Source organism: Pelodiscus sinensis, chromosome 17, assembly GCF_049634645.1.
Source record: "Pelodiscus sinensis isolate JC-2024 chromosome 17, ASM4963464v1, whole genome shotgun sequence".
Lineage (NCBI taxonomy): Eukaryota > Metazoa > Chordata > Testudines > Trionychidae > Pelodiscus > Pelodiscus sinensis.
In genome coordinates, this window is record NC_134727.1 from 24,410,014 (window position 1) to 24,422,755 (window position 12,742).

The 12,742-nt window shown below is 42.5% G+C and overlaps 1 long non-coding RNA gene across 1 annotated transcript; it reads left to right on the forward strand.

Annotated features, from left to right (window-relative positions):
- The first annotated feature begins 9,778 nt into the window (after positions 1-9,778).
- On the forward strand, positions 9,779-11,948 carry LOC142818727 (uncharacterized). Its single transcript, XR_012896348.1, has 2 exons — positions 9,779-9,896; positions 11,638-11,948. It is a non-coding gene; the product is annotated as an uncharacterized LOC142818727 (long non-coding RNA).
- The last annotated feature ends 794 nt before the right edge of the window (positions 11,949-12,742 follow it).

The window sequence follows — 12,742 nt, forward strand, 5'->3', positions numbered from 1 at the left end:
ATGGATACTATATAACAACGGTTTGGGGGTGTTATATAATACGGCCCTTATATCCTTATTTCAAAGTCTTGAAATTTCATCTGCTAACATGTTCCCATTATTAAATTCTTCTAATAACTTGTGCATTGCTGTGACGAGATGATTGACAGATTTGATACAAAATGTATTAAACAACTAGAATTAAAAGTTTATTATCACAAAAAAACCTTTAAAGGTGAATCTAATACTGAACAAAGAGGTAGCTCACAACTGAGCCTGATATGATTATTGTATAAGAAGTCACATAAGAAAAAACAGAGACAAACATCTAATTTGTCTATACAGAGACAAAAATCTAATTTAAAGGTTAAACTCACCCTCAGCCCAAGCAAAATCACTTTATAGTAAGGGTGCATCTACACTGCACCCGTAACTCAAAATAAGCTATGCAATTTGAGCTACACACATTACATAGCTTATTTCGAGTGTGTTTTGAAATAGCTTATTTTGAAATTTGGCACGGTCTAAACAGCACCAAATTTTGAAATAAACAACTATTCTGAAACGTCCCTTGTTCCTTGTGGAAAGAAGTTTACAGGGACATTGGAATAGCAAGCCCATTATTTTGAAAGCTATTTTGAAATAATGGGCTTGTTTAAAAGATGTGGAATAGCTATTTCGGGATACCAAAAGTATCCCAAATAGTGCCACAGTGTAGACATACACTAATAGAATTAATTACTTATTTCAAAACCTCTAAACTATGCAATGACTGTAAACAACATTTCATAACATAGAATCACTAATCACAGAAGCTATTCCAGTCTCCAGTCATGCAAATGAAAACTTGGATGTGACTGAAAAATTGATCCGAGGTCCCACAATGATTTAAATCAATTTTTTTCCAGGTATAAATAGCTTCTTTTGTTGTCTGTGTTATAACTGCCAGGTGTATAATAAATGGAAATGAATTGGTAGAAAAATGTCAAAATTTGAGGCCCCTTTGTCTCCTGAGGCCTGGGTCAAATGGCCCTCCTGCTCCTTTCCCCCAGATAGAGCCTGTATGTAATAATCAGGCATTATGAAGATCCATTACTGACAAACAGTAAGAGAAGCAGAGAGCCTACTCATCTGACATAGTCTATATCCTAGAGATGAATATTTATCTCCAGGAAAACTACTGTTCAGCCTGACAATCTCCAGAGAGTAAAGGATGGTTTTGTGACTAAAGCCGTGGACTAGGACTCAGGAGAAATGGGTTCTCTCGCTCCATGCATCAGCTTCCCATCTTAAAACGGACACTTCCTTTCACTTTTGTCTGACTTGTATATTTTCTCTCTAAATTCTTTGGGAAGAGACTCTCTCTCTTACAATTACCACAATGGAGCCTTGATCTCTCTTGGGGCCACGAGGTTGTACTGTAATACCACTAGTAAATAATATTGATAACGACTGCATACTAGGGATGTTAAATATTGGTTAATTGAATAGTCGAGTAACCTAATGAATTCTTATCAGATACTTGACTATTTTATAGCTTCTGGGGGCAGGGCTGGCTGTCACTACACTCCGGCTCCACTCCTGAGGAAGCCCCTGTCACTTCGCGCTGCTGCCTCTGTATCAGAGGCAGCAGCGCAGGGTGCCAGGTGGGAGCTGGTCCGCGAGGGGAGCCAGTTTAAAAACCAGCTCTGTGCTGCTGCCTGTGATAAAGAGGTAGCAGTGTGGGGTGGCAGTAGCCCCTATCTAAGGCAAATCTGAGCTCCTGGACCCAGCATGAGCTGGAACTGAGCTGGGCTGCCTGCCCGCCTGGGTCCTAATACACTTTAAATGCAGATCCGCAGCAGGAGTAGGTCCCGGGCCTGGCACAAGCCAGGACTGAGCATGGCTGCTGGCCATCCTGGTAAAAAATTTACTGGCCGGGTGGAGGAAGGGAAATGTGTGCATTATATAGCATTAACCTATAAGCTTTTGCTTATCGATTAATCAGTTAATTGACTATACTATTACATCCCTACTGCATACTCTGCTGTATGACAATTCAGGAGGTAGTCCTCAGGGTACGTATATAATCACAGCGTGCACTGTGAAGTACTGAGAAGCTGATAAGATGCTACATAAACTCTTAGGCTATGTCTAGACTGCAGGCTTCTTTCGGAAGAAGCTTTTCAGGAACAGATCTTCCAGAAAAACTTCCTTCGAAGGAGAGTGTCCACACAGCAAAAGTGCACCGAAAAAGTGATCTGATTTTTCAAAAGTTAGCATCCACATTGATTGGATGCTATCTCGCATTAAACTTGTGATTACTAAGAACAGAGTGGCCCCTAGGGCACCTGTGCTTTTTCCTGGAGGCCTCTAATTTTGAAAAAAAAAAAAACCTCTTCCCTGTCCACACACGCCTTTTTCCAAGAGAGCTCTTTGGGAAAAAGGCTTCTTCCTCGTAGAAAAAGGTTTACTGCTGTCGGAAAAAAACCTGCATTCTTTTGACTTTCTGTCGAAAGAATGCAGTTGCTATGTGGATGTAAGTGTTGTTTTTCTGGAAAACCAGTTGTTTTTCCAGAAAAGCTCTGTAGTGTAGACATACCCTTAGAAAGGCATAAATAGGGGGTCTTTTACAGAGACATAGTGCCATATCACTGTCTCATATCAGTAGGTCCTACAGCTACAAGAGATAATGCATATGCTTCCTACAAATTGATCATAATTCAAGGTTGAACAGAATATTTAATATTAAATTCATAATAATTTTCTGTTGGATACATTAATGTTGGCAGTTAAATGATAGAAGTTTTGCTCATTAAGATTGTGTGAGACAGAGGTGGAAGATTCCAAAATACTAGAGAATATTTGTGGTAGGACACAATAAACTCACATGCAAAGAGTGAAGGGAATATTTATATTAATATTCTATCCTCTTTTCAATAAGTGATGCTGCTGTGAAAAAATCTTTACCAGTATTTACTGAATGAAATACATATTTCTTCTAAATATTAGGACAAATCCTGAAGTCCTATTAAAACAAATGGAAGTCTTTCCACTGATTTTAACAAGAGGTGGATCAGGCACTTAGGTTTTACTCAGTCTCTACTTGGGCAACATTCATAGGCTATGTCTACACTCGTGGCTTCTTGCGCTGGTAATATGCAAATGAGGCTAAGCGTGGATTATCGCCGAGGCTCATTTGCATATCTAATGAGCCACCATTTTTTTCAGAAGAGGCTCTTGCGCAAGAAGGAGCGTCTACACTGCCCCTTCTTGCACAAGAAAAACCCTCTTGCGCAACGCCGTTCTTCCTGAAAAGTAATAGGTGTAACGGCATTGCGCAAGAGGGTTTTTCTTGCGCAAGAAGGGGCAGTGTAGATGCTCCTTCTTGCACAAGAACCTCTTCGGAAAAAATGGTGGCTCATTAGGTATGCAAATGAGGCTTGGCGATACTCCACGCTTAGCCTCATTTGCATATTACTTGCGCAAGAAGCTGCGAGTGTAGATATAGCCATAGTGACTCCAAAGCTCTTTCTCAGCATATCCCTTGAATGGCTGAGGTTTGTTAATATGACATCTGGAAGAATCAGCCTGGACCTCTCTAGCAAAGCTCTTCAGTAGAAAGTTATAAGTAAAAGACTATAAATATTAATTCATTTTCCATCCTACCCTCTTTATACTTCTATTCCCGAGTTTGCATGATCAGTTCTTTAGTATAATCTTACTCACTATTGATGTTACAAGACCTTCTGGGAATTTCAGAGATAAATAATAGCCTACAAACATTATTAAGCAGATTGAGCGCCCACCTTCATTTCCACAGCCTGCATGTTCAACAGACATTTTAAGCAGAAATATTTATATTGCAAATCTTCCTCTGTGCCTCAGACCTTGTTTACAATGATATGCCCTGCAATTCACTAATGGAGGCCAAAATGAAAATCAATATGTTCTTAAAATAAATCACAGCTAATATCAGTCACAGACAATCTTTATACTACTATAAATAGTCTAAGCATGTCATTTAATGTGGTTCATAGTGCTATTCTGGGACATTCAAATACAAGTGAAGTTTGCAGTCTCCTGAACTCAGAGAGGGTATGTGGAATATCATGTTGCTTCACATTCTAATATGAATCATAGTGCATATAATGCAGTTCTCAGAACATCCCTACTGTTTGTGATATAAAAAAGTTACATGGAAGTCTTTTTCACCCAATGCAATAATCTCAAGTATTTGTAGGTAAAGGACAGTTGTAAAGATATGATTTCTCTTACCCTGTAAATCTCCTTCACACTCGAAAGATGGTTTATTGAGAGCTTAAGAGTTATATTTTAATATTTCATAAAGTATCAAGCCTCTTCCCAAGAAAGAACTGTGTAAAATAGTGAGTATTGAAACAATTACTCCTAGATCCAACAGGTACTTGAGTACTTCTAAGATGCCTGTTCTGCTTTGTGATATATGCTTGCTGTATAAATCATGACTGTATGGTGTAAAGCCAATTCACTGTCTAGGGCACCAAAATAACTTTCAACAGTAGCAGAATTTCAATCCCTTTCTTCATAGATACATTTATTTTTCACAACAGAAACAGTCCAACATGCTTCCTAGCCCAAGTAAAATATCTCCTTCACTGCTTCTGCCTACATAACAGGTGTCTTCCACTAGGGTGGCACTGAGGGTGTGTCTACACTACCCCGCTTTTAGTGACAAAGATGTGTTGACACAGCCCTGTTGCTAAAAGTCGGCATGTGTGAATGCTTTTTATCAGCACTTCTGCTGACAAAACACTTACACCTCCAATGAGTGGGTTTCACTTCATCAGCAGGAGAGTGCTCCTGATAACAAAGCAGCATTCACACTTGCACTTGCCACGGCAAAACGTTGTTTACAAGGAGGTATTTTTAAGCACTGGTGAATGACAAAATTTTTGTCCAGAATGGGCAGACATAGCCTGAGAATCCCCTTCTAAATCCTTACCCCTAAACCTGGGCCTCTTCCAGGTTTCACCTCAAAATGGGCTGCTTTCTGGGCTTTGATTTGAGGATATGGGCTGCCAACTCCAAATGAAGCTCTTGTGCGACATTTTCCCCCCAACATGCGGTAATGGTATTTTTCTAAAATAGCCTATTAAAATCTCCAGGAATGCTTTCAATAGTCACTGGGAGGTTGATGACAATTCCTGGAGACTCCAGGCCAGTCCTGTAGGGTTGGCAACCTTATCTGAGGACCAGGTAACTTGATGGCTATCACCAGTCCCGGGCCTTAGACCTATCATCTAGCAGTGAATCAGGCTCTGTCTAGACTGCAGGCTTCTTTTGGAGGAAGCTTTTCCAGAAGAGATCTTCCGAAAAAACTTCTTCTGAAAGAGAGCATCCACACTGCCAAAAGCACATTGAAAAAGCGATCTGCTTTTTCGACAGATAGCACAGATAGCGTCCATACTGAATGGACGCTATCTCAACTGTAAGCTGTGATTACTATGGATGGAGTGGCCATGAGGGCACCTGTGCTTTTTCCTGTTTCCTCTTCTATCAAAAGAACTCCCTCTTCCTTGTCCACACACGCCTTATTCTGAAAGAGCTCTTTTGGAAAAGGGCTTCTTCCTCATAGAAAGAGGTTTACCAATGTTGGAATAACCCCTTTGTTCTTTCGATTTTCGTTTGAAAGAACGTGATTGCAGTGTGATCGTAAGTGAAGTTTTTTTGGAAAAACCTCCACTCTGTAGTGCAGACATACCCTCAGGCACAGAGAAGGGGGGTAAGTCCATCTCCCCAAATGGCCCATTCCATGACACATGACTCTTCTATGACTCATTGATCAATAAAGAGATTGGAAGGCAGAAAGAATGAACACTGTTAATGCAGGGGTGGAGACTGCACTATTACTGTACAGTAGTTAAGCATTTGCTTATATCAGTGTTTCTCAACTAGTGGTATGAGTACCCTCAGGGGTACTTGAGAGAAGTCTGGAGGGTACATCAACTGAAATTTGGAGAAAACTGAATTTTTGTTTTAAGTTTTACACCTAAATATTTCATCGCCCACCTCGCTACGATTAAGTTCTTTAAATAAATGTGTTGCAATGGTATTAAAAAATGTTTGTGTGTCTGAAAACTGTAGGTACTGGGGGTACTTCTAATTTTTTTAAAAAAATGGGTATTTTACAAAAAAAAGGTTAAGAAACACTGGCTTATATCTCCATTTTATTAAGATGTGTATTTAAGCAGAATGCAAGGAAAACGTATACAACTGTAGGTTCTCTTTACTATAGGAACCTCTGACTTTCACTGGGAGGATTCTTTGTGCTGCATTTTAGCCCTAGAAACTATAACTCCCAGGAGCCCTGGGGAAAAAGGAGGGAAAAACTCTTTCAGGCAGGGAGAGAGAGGGTTGGTGGGCTCCATTTTGGAGAGTGGAGCCAGACTGCTGGTGTAGAGCCTTTTTCTAGTCCAGGAGCTGCTGCTGGAAGCTAGAGCCTGCTGCTGAGAGCCTGTTGGGGCTTGGATCTAGCAAGTTTGCAGATGATACCAAACTGGGTGGGGTTGCAACTTCTTTGGAGAATAGGGACATAATTCAAAATGACCTTAGCAAGTTAGAAAAATGGTCAGAGGTAAACAGGATGAGGTTTAATAAAGAGAAATGCAAAGTGCTCCACTTAGGAAGGAACAATCAGCTCCATACATACAAGATGGGAAGTGACTGTCTAGGAAGGAGCATGGCGGAAAGGGATCTAGGGGTCATAGTGGGCCACAAGTTGAATATGAGTCAACAGTGTGATGCTGTTGCAAAAAAAGCAAATATGATTCTAGGTTGTATCAACAGGTGTGTTGTAAGCAAAACTCGTGAAGTCATTCTGCCGCTCTACTCTGCACTAGTTAGGCCTCAGCTGGAGTACTGTGTCCAGTTCTGGGCGCCACATTTCAAGAAAGATGTGGAGAAATTGGAAAGGGTACAGAGAAGAGCGACAAGTATGATTAAAGGTTTAGAGAACATGACCTATGAAGCCAGGCTTCATGAACTGGGCTTGTTTAGTTTGGAAAAAAGAAGATTAAGGGGGGACATGATAACGGTTTTCAAATATCTAAAAGGGTGTCACAAGGAGGAAGGAGAAAATTTGTTCCTCTTGGTTTCTGAGGACAGGACAAGGAGTAATGGGCTTAAAGTGCAGCAGGGGAGGTTTAGATTGGACATTAGGAAAAAATTCCTAACTGTCAGGGTGGTCAAATATTGGAATAAATTGCCAAGGGAGGTGGTGGAATCTCCCTCTCTGGAGATATTTAAGAACAGGTTAGATAGACATCTGTCAGGGATGGTGTAGACGGAGCTTGGTCCTGCTTTGAGGGCGGGGGGCTGGACTCGATGACCTCTCGAGGTCCCTTCCAGTCCTATTATTCTATGATTCTATGAAGTTGCTTCAGGGGCTGTTGGTGTGATTGTCCCTGGAGAGGAGAGACTTTGGCCGAGTCTGTGGGTGAGGAAGGCCTGCATAACCCTGCATAAGAGTTACTGTGAGTACTTTGTGGCTGTTTGGGAAACTACTGCCTGGGACACAGCACAGAAAACAGACTGACTCTGGATCCAAAGAGAGGCAGAGTGATCTGCCCAGTGAACCAGAGCTGCTAGACTGCCTTGTCTGGACTGGCTGCTTAGCTTGGGCTGACACACACATGACCTGCACAGTGCTGTCTTCCCTTCAGTTGCAGACCTTCAAGGGCACCCATGCAAGCAAGTGAAATCCAGAGGAGTGCACACTTTGGGGCAGGATAAATGGTGGCAGTGTAAAGGCCAGTTAGATAAGTTTACTTTATTTCTGTGTACTTTTTTAATTGATTTTATTCACTTTTAGTCTGTTAAACCTTGTTTCTTTAAGTTGGTAAGTAAAGGTGTGTTGATTCTAATTTAATAATTAGGGTACGTCTACACTGCAGCGTTATTTCGAAATATCTTTAAGATATTTTGAAATAACGTGTCTACACACAAAATGCATTTCAAAATAGCGTTTTGCTATTTCCAAATAGCGCATCCACACTGATTGAACACTGAATCATATTTAAGACCACCTGAAACTGGTTCCAGCAGGGCATCAGGTCAGGAGTAACTGTGTGTGGCTGCCTCCTGAGGCTATCTGAGGCCTGTGCTTAAAGGGACCCCCCTGGACAGCTGCTTGCTTGCCTGCCTATCTACCTCGCTGAGGGACAGCAAAGAATTTTTTTTCTGCGTACTCTGATTGCCCTCACTCAGGACACCACAGCACCCTGAACACTCTGGTGCTTCTTTTGCATGTGTTGCTGCAAGCCTGGCTGTGCTTTCTGCTGCAGCCCAACCCCCATGCAGTCATCCAGATCCTCCTGGTGTGCTCCACTGGGGGCTTGTGCCTCATTTCACCCTCACATCCTTTCACTGACCCCTCCCTAGCCCTCCTTCCTCATGTAAATAAAGACACATGTGTTGACAAAAACAAACTCTCTTTACTGAACAAAACTGGGGTGGGGGGGAATGAGGCAGGAGAGGGGAGGCGAGAGGGTGGGAGATGGAAGGGGGAAACCTGGGAAGAGGGAGCTGGAAGGGGGAAGCAAGGGGAAAAAGGGGAAGGAGAAGCTCAGGGTTGGGGGTCTTGCTAGACCACCTGTCTCCCAGAACTGTGGGTGCGAGGGCCTGCGCATCCCCGGGGGGGAGCAGGTATGGAGGGTAGGGCAGGTAGAGACTGGAGGGGAGGAAGAAGCGGGTGGGGGAGCAGGAGTGGGAAGAGGAGCGGTAGCTGTGGCGGCAGCAGGGGCTGGAGCAGCAGTAGGCAGCAGTCTCTGCACCAGGGTCTGCAGGTGGTCGGAGATGGCACGCTGCTGCTACTGCAGCAACGGTGGTGCCCAGAGTTCTGGCCCCTTTCAACTGATACTAGAACACTGCATGGCAAGCTCTGGGTGGCTCTAAAGGCTGATGAAAGGGGCACAGAGGGCTGGTTGCCCCCAGTCCCTCCCCTTCTGGGAGTGTGGAGCTGCCCCCCTCACCTTGCCCAAGGGCCTGGTATGGCTGTTGGCTCCCCTGGGTCTGGTCTGTGTAGTGAGGCTGTGTTCTTGGTAGATGCCACTCAGTGGTTTAGGGTGGGGGAAGATTCCTTCCTCCCAAGAATCCCCATGGAAATTCATTCCACATAGCCTTTCACATTGGCATATGCATGGGTTTGAGGATGTGGTCCAATGAACCTTCATGCTGAAGTGAAGGGACCATGTATTGGGATGAGAGAAGTCAGCCCTTTTACTCATTCAGTCCTTGCTCTCTGCTGAGACTGCCAACTGACATTCCAAATATTACAGTGGTTTCTATGGTGTAGGGACCTTTCCAGTAGGGAATGCATTGAAACCTTCCAAACACACTAAGTAGCCCACTGGTAACAGCTTTAATTCACTACCAACCAAGCCTGAATTTGAACTAATGAACAAAAATGAAAGGTTTTGCATCCAGTTACCAATCCCTGTAGTAGCACATTCAGATGCTTTTCATGTATTATATTGTGCTGGCTTTACTCCAGGACAGCAATGATTGTGTACTCCATTTAAACCCATTTAATATATTCCAGTGATAGATTTAATGATGTAAGCTTCCACAAACTGTCCATATTACGTCCTTCCTACGCTGACATACTTCACGCTCCAGTGGGAGACATTTATGAAATGTTGATACACAAAGATACCTAACATTCACTGAAATGTGAGCTCAGAATCTAAAAATATCACAGATTTTTATAGGCCGATGCTTGGAACACTCACCACACAGGCACTTAGAGAGGAAACAGAATGGCAACAATACGTTGGCATGGGAACATTACACCAATGATGCCCTCTCTGGAAAATGATATAGTGTCAAGATCACTGACATAGTGAGGAAGAGATTTGAAGCCTTTGGAAAGAAAGAGAGCGATCTTCAAAATGACAGAGGCAAGTGTATAAATGCATTTATTTCCCAAATAAAAGCATTGGCTTTTCCTTTTTAAAGACTCCTGCTCTCTCTCAGCATTTTCAGCTGTGGGTCTCTGAAGTTATGACAATAAATTCATATTTAGCCATCCATAAAAAAGAGCCTGATACTCAGCAATCCAGAGACAATTGATTTCAATGGGTGTTGTGGGTGCTCAAAACCTCTGAAAATCAGGCTACTTTAAATGGTACAGTGCATAGTACAATAAAATGCCAACTTTGCTGGGGTGCTACTGCAATATAAATATTAAATAACAGTAATAATTTAGATAGCTCATTTTAGGCAGCCAGGTTTTAAATTATTGCCAGTATATTTTTACCCAGTTTCCTTTCCATGTTAGCATAACTAACCATGTGGTCTGTTTACAAAATGTTTTCTTCCTGTATCAGTCTGATGTTACTCAGGTTCAGAATTTAACACATAGGGTCAGTTTCCACTCTCAGAGCATCTCTATATGATTTAGTGTTCTGCAGGCTGGGGTGTGAATCTACCACATTCCCGTCTGCTGTGCATTACGGCCATGTCTACGCTACAGATAAGATAGAAGCGGCCACAATCGATCTTCTGGGGTTCAAATTAGTGGGTCTAGTGAAGACATGCTAATTTGAACTGAGAGGGCGCTCCCATTGATGCTGGTAGTTTTGCTTCTACAAGGACTAAGGGAAGTCAAAGGGAGAGTGTGCTCCCTTTGACTTTCCACAGTGTGGATGGTACCAAATTTCTAGTTAAGAAACTTTGACTTAAGCTACACAATTAAAGTAGCTGAAGTTGCATATCTGAATTTGAACTTATCCCCTATCGTAGACCAGGGGAAAGTGATAATGTAGACCCTGCTATCATGAACTATAGGTTGAACCTCTCTAGTCCAATATTCTCTTGTCTGACAACATCCATGGTCCAGCATGATTTTAGTTAGCCAGATGTCCACTTACCATGGATGTTGCCAAGTTTTCCACAGTCCCATAAAGTCTGTTTACAGCCACTGGTCTTGGTTCTCATTGTTCTATGCTGATATTTAGCTCTAATGTTACCCTAAATGTCTACTAAGAGCCCAGTAAGCAGTGGAAATGTTGGTACTGCTGCTAGACAATACTGACTTCCCATGGTTTGGCAAATTCTTTGGTTCAGAACTGATCAGATCCTGAGGGTGCCAGACTAGAGAGAATCAACTTGTACTAAAAGTTCTGAAGTGCACTTTGAATTATTGCTGTACAGCAGTAATCAAAGTGTCCTGCTACATGAATTTTAATCTATATCCGCATGGGACACATGGTCATTTAGTTTATGGCAGGCTACAGCATTTAGATTTACATCCTGTCTTGCTATGCACTAAATTGTTATATAAATATGCCCTCACTTACATCATTGTAAATCCTAGGTACTTGCATTAATATCACGAGAGTGACTCTGGATTTACTTCCATGTAATTGGGATCACAATCTAGTTTGCGCAATATTCTGTGGCTTTTATCATATCTTCTATTGTTGGATGAACAAGTGTGGAATTTTCAGTCATTTTATTGTGACATTTCTAAAAGGGGAAGCAATAGCCCCACACTGTTTAGTGTGTCAAAATATATTTAGCAAACTATAATGCACCCGCAGAAAAATACACAGAAGGAGGAGTTGGAGAATATCTTACCTGCATGAGAAGTTATGAAATAGATAAGAGTACAAAAGTTGGATATTGTTTGTTTGACAGATATGTGTGGTGGGATTTAAAGACATCACAGAGAGACGAGCTGAACCCGCTACGCCCCAACAGCTTGGAGCAAGTGCCAAATGGAGATCAGCTAAAAAGGAGACTGTGATGATAGCAAACCTGGGGAAGAGAGTGAAGGAAAGGCTGTCTGAAAGGAGGAAGGCAGTTTGCAACTTCTATTCTGTGGACTTTGTAATTCACAGGTGAAGGGTCTGAACTGGTGGTAAGACCCTAGCTGAGAGGGTCTGGGACTGACTCATTCCCCTTCCCCACTACCTGCTGACGGAGAATAAATGAACATTGTGAAGAGAGGTGGGGAACACTTATTTCACCAATAGAGCTGCTGAGACTAATCGGCAGATCGTGGAGAGGTAGGAAGTGACCATGGCAAAGCCGGTCAGGTGCACCAGGAAATGGTGGCTGAGACACTCCAGGCCTCTCCACTTCAGGCTCTGGACTGGGATCTAGTGGAGAAGAAAGGTCTGTGTCCCCTTCCCTCCCACCTTTGGTCTGGCTGGAGCCTGGGAGAACTGTGGAGTGCTGGGGAGTGATGGACTTCTAGGCCTGTTGACTGTCAGGCAAACCCATCCAGGACTATAAAGGTGGAGCCACTAGCCCTGCTGGCAGATGAGTGGAACTAGCTAGAGGGTTGCTCTTTGGGGGTGGAGTTTTGGTTGTTTTTTGTGAATTGGAGAGAATTCCCCATTTGAAATACCATGATACATGGATGTCACTTTGAGTTCAGTTATTCTACTCTGCTAATGTGAGCTAAGGATGCTGCCATTTCTTTGAAATCCACTAGATGAAACAATAACAAAAAATCACCACACAACTATGCATGAGCTTCTTTCTCAGGACAATGAACTGCAGGAAGAAGGAGGTGTGGTCTGGTCATCTCTGCAGGAAACAAGGAAGACATTCATGCTCAGGTCTCACAGTGCACTTGTTTTCATTTGGCAAAACATTTTAGATATGTTCTTGTCGTGAACAGAAGTGTTGGCTTTTAGTTTTAATTTTTTAAAGAGATGGATCCAAATCAGATGTGTGTATCCAAACCCCTTGAGCATTGGGGAGCTTTATACCAAATCTAGATTTTATGATTGAC